The following is an 8519-nucleotide window of genomic DNA, read 5'->3' as shown; positions in this document are numbered from 1 at the left end:
ATCAAATATTCTTTTCTTTTATAAAAATAATAATTGATGATAATAAATAATAAAATATAAAACCATACATAATAAAGAATAAAAAGATTTATCAAGATATTTTTATTATTTTTTTTCATTATAGTTTGAGTTTCTCATAAATTGTTCTCATCTTTCATTTTTACCTGTTTTCGTTTTCTTTTGTATCTGAAAAGAACAAAATATTTTATTTTTGTTCTTATTTCTCCTTTGTTCTCTTTCATTCTCGAGGAAGAAAATAAGAAGGTAATTCTTTCGTCTCACTTGATGGTGAGATATTAGTTTAATAATTTATTTAATGAACCTCTTTTATATTATTTTTTTATTTTATGAACATAGAAGAAAAAGTATTGTACTATGTGTTTTTTATAATCAGATTTTAATTGTGGTTCCATTATATGTCAATATTCTTTTGTTTCTCAAGAGAAAAAGATATATTATTTTTGCTCTCATATCTTAGTTATTCTCCTCTATTCTCAAAGAAATAAAGAAGAAGGTAAGTATCTTTTGTCTCACTTGATAGTGAAATATTAGTTTAATAATTTATTTAATGAGTCTATTGTATATTAATTTTTTATTTTATGAACATAGATAAAAATGGATTGTACTCTGTGTTTTTTATAATTGGATTTTAAGTGTGGTTTAATTATCATCAATTTTTCTTTTGGATTTTAAGTGTGGTTTGATTCTCGCTAATGATGTAGTTTATTGTTATACTAAGTTATGTATTCATTTTTACGGTTTTAATGCCAATAATTAAATGTATAAATTTTGGATGTATTATTTTGGCTCCCCCAACAATATTGATCAACATCCGCCACTGAGGAAAAGGGAAATTCTTCTATTTTTAAATCATCTTTGTTATGTCTTTGTTTGAGGGTGATATCAAGATTACAATTATGTGCTCAATTTATTTTTCAGCTTAATTATTAAAATGATGTAAAAATATGCCTTTCTCAATTATGTTTACAAAAATAATTAATAATGAAAATTTGAAAATTGTTATAAAGTAAGGTTTAAAAAGTAATTTTTATTTAAATTTTTTTATTACACTATCTTTTAAATATTTTTTTATTAAAATATGTTACTTTCATTTATACATTTTCACACTTTTTATTCGATCAATCAAACTTATATAATGATAAATTTTAATTATTTTTAAAATAAACTACAATTTGGTAATCTTAGCTTTTTATGATTTAAATATAATTTTTAATCTATCACATCCATCAAATCACTCACAAACTTTAACAAACTTTACTCTAAATCCAACCACTTTCACCTTTAATCCATTTAAAGTGAACAATACAAACTTCAGTAATCCACTTGATGTCATCCTTTCGATGTCTAGAGGAAGAGAGGAGAAGGAAGAGGAAAATTCTTTTATTTTCAAATCATCTCTGTTATGTCTTGCTTTGAGGGTGATATCAAGATTGCAATTATGTCCGCAATTTATTTTTCAGCTTAATTATTAAAATGATGTAAAAATATGACTTTTTAAATTATTTTTACAAAAATAATTAATAACGAAAATTTGAAAATTGTTATAAAATAAGGTTTGAAAAGTAATTTTTAATTATAAATTTTTTTATTACATTATCTTTTAAATATTTTTTTATTAAAATATGTTACTTTCATTTATACATTTTAACACTTTTTCTTCGATAAATCAAACTTATATAATGATAAATTTTAATTATTTTTAAAATAAACTACAATATGGTAATCTTGTTTTTTTATGATTTAAATATAATTTTTAATCTATCACATCCATCAAATCACTCACAAATTTTAACAAACATTACTCTTAATCGACCCACTTTCACCTTTAATCCACTTAAAGTGAACAACACAAACTTCACACTGTAATGCACTTGATGTCATCCTCTCCCTCTCTATCCAATCAACTTTGAGGGAGAGAGGGTAAGGAAAAGGGAAATTCTTGTATTTTTAAATCATCTCTGTTATGTCTTTGTTTGAGGTGATATCAAGATTACAATTATGTGCTCAATTTATTTTTCAGCTTAATTATCAAAATGATCTAAAAATATGCCTTTCTCAATTATGTTTACAAAAATAATTAATAACGAAAATTTGAAAATTGTTATAAAGTAAGGTTTAAAAATTAATTTTTATTTTTAAATTTTTTTATTACATTATCTTTTAAATAGTTTTTTACTAAAATATGTTACTTTCATTTATACATTTTCATCTTTTTTTTCTACGATAATTCAAACTTATATGATGATAATTTTTAATTATTTTTAAAATAAAGTATAATTTGGTAATCTTGTTTTTTTATGATTTAAATATATTTTTTAATCTATCACATCCATCAAATCACTCACAAACTTCAACAAAATTTACTCTAAATCCACCCACTTTCACCTTTAATCCACGTAAAGTGAACACTACAAACTTCACACTTTAATCCACTTGATGTCATCCTCTCCCTTTCCATCGGATCAAACTTGAGGGAGAGAGGGGAAGCAAGAGGGAAATTCTTCTATTTTTAAATCATCTTTGTTATGTCTTGGTTTGAGGGTGATATCAATATTACAATTATGTCCTCAATTTATTTTTCAGCTTAATTATTAAAATGATATAAAAATATGCCTTTTTCAATTTTTTTACCAAAATAATTAATAACAAAAATTTGAAAATTGTTATAAAATAAGGTTTAGAAAGTAATTTTCAATTATAAATTTTTTTATTACATTATATTTTAAATATTTTTTTATCAAAATATGTTACTTTCATTTATACATTTTCATCTTTTTTCTACGATAAATCAAAATTATATAATGATATTTTTAATTAATTTTAAAATAAACTACAATTTGGTAATCATGTTTTTTTATGATTTAAATATAACTTTTAATCTATCACATCTATCAAATCACTCACAAATTTTAACAAACTTTACTCTTAATGCACCCACTTTCACCTTTAATCCACTTAAAGTGAACAACACAAACTTCACACTTTAATCCACTTGATGTCATCCTCTCCCTTTCCATCCAATCAAACTTAAGGGAGAGAGAGGGGGAAGAAAGAGGGAAATTCTTATATTTTTAAATCATCTTTGTTATGTCTTGGTTTGAGGGTGATATCAATATTAAAATTATGCCCTCAATTTATTTTTCAGCTTAATTATTAAAATGATGTAAAAATATGCTTTTTAGAATTATTTTTACCAAAATAATTAATAACAAAAATTTGAAAATTGTTATAAAATAAGGTTTAAAAAGTAATTTTTAATTATAAATTTTTTTATTACATTATCTTTTAAATATTTTTTTATTAAAATATGTTACTTTCATTTATACATTTTCATATTTGTTTCAACGATAATTCAAACTTATATAATGATAATTTTTAATTATTTTTAAAATAAAGTATAATTTGGTAATCTTCTTTTTTTATGATTTAAATATCATTTTTATTCTATCAATCCATCAAATCACTCACAAACTTTAACAAACTATACTCTTAATCTATCCACTTTCACATTTATTCCAATTAAAGTGAACAACGCAAAATTTACATTGTAATCCACATGATCTCATCCTCTCCCTCTCCATTCAATCAACCTTGAGGGAGAGAGGGGAAGGAAGAGGGATTTTCTTCTATTTTCAAATCATCTCTGTTATGTCTTGGTTTGAGGGTGATATCAAGATTATAATTATGTCCGCCATTTATTTTTCAGCTTAATTATTAAAATGATGTAAAAATATGACTTTTTAAATTATTTTTACAAAAATAATTAATAACAAAATTTTGAAAATTGTTATAAAATAAGGTTTAAAAAGTAATTTTTAATTATAAATTTTTTTATTACATTATCTTTTAAATATATTTTTATTAAAATATGTTACTTTCATTTTTAAATTTCCATATTTTTTCTTCGATAAATCAGACTTATATAATGATAAATTTTAATTATTTTTAAAATAAAGTACAATTTGGTAATCTTGTTTTTTTATGATTTAAATATAATTTTTAATCTATCACATCCATAAAATCACTCACAAACTTTAACAAGCTTTACTCAAATCCACCCACATTCACCTTTAATCCACTTAAAGTGAACAACACAAACTTCACACTCTAATCCACTTGATGTCATGCTCTCCATTTCCATCCGATCAACCTTGAGGGGGAGAGAGGGGAAGGAAGAGGGAAATTCTTCTATTATGAAATCATTTATATTATGTCTTGGTTTGAGGGTGATATCAATATTACAATTATGTCCGCAATTTATTTTTTGTCAACTTAATTATGAAAATGATGTAAAAATATGACTTTTCAAATTACTTTTACAAAAATAATTAATAAAGAAAAATTGAAAATTGTTATAAAATGAGATTTAAAAAGTAATTTTTAATTATAAAATTTTTTATTACATTATTTTAAAAATATTTTTTTAATAAAATATGTTATTTTCATTTATACATATTCATATTTTTTCTACAAAAATCAAACTTATACAATGCTAATTTTTAATCATTTTTTTTAAAAAAAGCACAATTTGGTAATCTTATTTTTCCTTGATTTAAATATATCTTTTAATCTATCACATCCATCAAATCACTCACAAACTTTAACAAACTTTACTCTAATTCCACCCACTTTCACCTTTAATCAGCTTAAAGTGAACAACACAAACTTCACACTGTAATACACTTGATGTCATCATCTCCCTCTCTATCCAATCAACCTTGAGGGAGCGAATGGAAGGAAGAGGGAAATTCTTTTATTTTTATGAAATAAGGTTTAAAGAGTAATTTTTAATTATAAATTTTTTTATTACATTATCTTTTAAATATTTTTTTATTAAAATATGTTACTTTCATTTATACATTTTCATATTTTTTCTACGATAAATCAAACTTATATAATGATATTTTTTAATTATTTTAAAATAAAGTACAATTTTTTTTTGTGATTTAAATATAATTTTTAATCTATCAGATGCATCAACTCACTCATAAATTTTAACAAACTTTACGCTTAATCCACTCACTTTCACCTTTAATCCACTTAAAGTGAACAACACAAACTTCACACTGTAATTCACTTGATGTCATCCTCTCCCTCTCCATCCAATCAACCTTGAGGGAGAGAGTGGAAGGAAGAGAGAAATTCTTTTATTTTTAAATCATCTCTATTATGACTTGGTTTGATGGTGATATCAAGATTACAATTGTGTCCGCAATTGATTTTTTAGCATAATTATGAAAAGGATTTAAAAATAACGAAAATTTAAAAATTGTTATAAAATAAGGTTTACAAAGTAATTTTTAATTATAAATTTTTTTATTTCATTATCTTTTAAATATTTTTTTATTAAAATATGTTAATTTCATTTATACATTTTCATATTTTTTCTACAATAAATCAAACTTATATAATGATAATTTTTATTATTTTTAAAATAAACTGCAATTTGGTAAACTTGTTTTTTTATAATTTAAATATAATTTATAATCTATCACATCCATTAAATCACTCACAAACATCAATAAACTTTAGTCTAAATCCACTCACTTTCGCCGTTAATCCCCTTAAAGTGAACAAGATAAGCTTCAACACTATAATGCACTTGAATTCATCCTATCCCTCTCCCTCCAATAAATGATAAGGGAGAGAGAGGAAAGGAAGAGGGAAATTCCTTTATTTTTCAATCATGTATGTTATGCAATGGTTTGAGGGTGATATCAAGATTACAATTATGTACGCAATTCATTTTTTAGCATAATTATGAAAACGATATAAAAATAAGAAAAATTAGAAATTTGTTATAGAATAATGTTTAAAAAGTATATTTTAATTATAAATTTTTTTATTACACTATCTTTTAAATATTTTTTTATTAAAATATGTTACTTTCATTTATACATTTTCATATTTTTTCTACGATAAATCAAACTTATATAATAATAATTTTTAATTATTTTAAAATAAAGTACAATTTGGTAATCTTGTTATGCAAACTATACTCTTAATCCACAAACTTTAACAAACTATACTCTTAATCACCCACTTTCACCTTTAATCCACTTAAAGTGAACAACACAAACTTCAACATGTAATCCACTTGATGTCATCTTCTCCGTCTCCCTCCATTTACCCTTGAGGGAGAAAGAGGGAAAATTATGTCCGCAATTTATTTTTCAACATAATTATTAAAATGATGGAAAAATATGGCTTTTGAAATTATTTTTAGAAAAATAATTAATTATGAAAATTTGAAAATTGTGCTAAAATAAGGTTTAAAAAGTAATTATGAATTATAAACTTTTTTATTACATTATTTTATAAATTTTTTTAATAAAGTATTTTATTTTCATTTATATAGATTAATAATTTTTTACAACGAATCAAACTTATACAATGATAATTTTTAATCATTTTTAAAATAAAGGACAATTTTGTAATCTTGTTTTTTCTTGTATTTTAATCTATCGGATCAATCAAATCACACATAAACTTCAACAAACTTTACTCTAAATCCACCCACTTTCACCTTTAATCCACTTAAAGTGAACAACACAAACATCACACTATACCCACTTGAATTGATCATCTCACTCACCCTCCAATCAACCTTGACTGAGAGAGAGGGGGAAGGAAGATGGAAATTCCTTATTTTTTCAATCATCTGTGTTATGCAATGATTTGAGGGTGATATCAAGATTACAATTCTGTTCGCAATTTATTTTTTAGCTTAATTATGAAAATGATGTAAAAATATGACTTTTGAAATCATTTTTACAAAAATAATTAATAACAAAAGTTTTAAAATTTTTATAAAATAAGGTTTAAAAAGTAATTATTAATTACAAAATTTTTTATTACATTATTTTATAAATATTTTTTTAATGAAATATGTCATTTGCATTTATACATATTAATATTTTTTCTCAACCAAACCAAACTTATATAATGGTAATTTTTAATCATATTTAAAATAAAGGACAATTTGATAATCTTATTTTCTCTTTATTTAAATATAATTTTTAATCTATCATATCCATCAAATCGCTCACAAACTTAAAAAAACTTTACTCTAAATTCACTCACTTTTACATTAGATCCCCGGAAACTGAACAAGACAAGCTTCACACTCTAATCCACTTGAAGTCATCTTAACCCTCTCCCTCCAATAAACATTGAGGGAAAGAGAGGGGAATGAAGAGGGAAATTCCTCTATTTTTCAATCATTTCTCTTATTGATAACGCTGTCGTTGACGCGATCAAATTAATACTACTTATCTATAACAACTTCAGTATTGTTAAGATAGTAGTCAACAGAATAGAAAGGGTAAAGTAACCCAAAGTCGTCTCCCAACGAACATGGAATTGATTTTTAACAAATTAGTTCTTATAAAACTATACAAGAGTTAGTCAAATAAAATTATAAAAAAATATAGGGGATTAAGATAAACAAAGATAGAAATAAAATTTAAAAGATAAAAAGAAATAAAAATAATAGTAAAGAAAATAGATTGATTCCATTGCTTTTTCAAAATAGATTCATCATCGGTTATCTAAAGATTATTGCTCAATTAATTATTGTTATAGATTTACAAATTAATCAATGTAAAGTCTCAATTAATATGTTGGCGTTCTCACTTTTAACCAAAGTACAGTCTCAATTAAAAGTGAGAACTTTTAGATTATCCACAGTAAATTCAACCAAAGTACAGTCTCAATCAAATTTACTATGCCTAATCATGTCTATTCTTTTATATTCTCACCAAATAAAAAGCTTAACTAATCAAAGTAAAGTCTCAATTAATTGTAGTTAGAGTAAATACCTTTAACCAAAGTAAAGTCTCAATTATTGGTAAAAACTCATTTAATCATATGAAAGTTTCTAAATAAAATCAAAGTAAAGTCTCAATTAAATTTAAAAAACCTTGAACTCATATGATCAACATGCATATAGATTTAAAATCATTACTTTTTACGAGATTCAAAGATAAAAGACATAGATGATAAATTATCGCCAATTAGTATTTGTATTAATTTTCCAAATCAACCATTTGCGATCTCCTTAAATTATCTTCTAAATCATCCAATATCTTCAAGATATATTTGTTTGTTGTGGAACTAAAAAGATTCAAGAAGATCTTGTCATATTTAAAAAGATTTGGTAGTTATTATCTTTTAATATTTTATGATATAATTAAATAAGATAATTATTTAAAAATATCAAATAAAATATCTAAAGATATATTTTTCCCAAATTATCTTCTATCATAAAGATAAAGAAAACTGCAAGGTCCAATTTTTTTTTGTTCCTCTCTTCTTGGTTTAGCCAAACTTCTTCACTTTTTCAAGCTTTTCTTGCTACAGCTACACTAACACACCTCAAAATATCCAAAGAACATTTATGCAACTAAAAAGCTATTTTTAACATGTTTTTGTATCTCATGCTCAATAAACCCAATCATAGAAAATCCCAATTAAATCAATCTTTAAGCACACAAATT

Source organism: Vigna unguiculata, chromosome 1, assembly GCF_004118075.2.
Source record: "Vigna unguiculata cultivar IT97K-499-35 chromosome 1, ASM411807v1, whole genome shotgun sequence".
Taxonomy (NCBI): domain Eukaryota; kingdom Viridiplantae; phylum Streptophyta; class Magnoliopsida; order Fabales; family Fabaceae; genus Vigna; species Vigna unguiculata.
Note: the sequence above shows the minus strand (reverse complement) of the source record.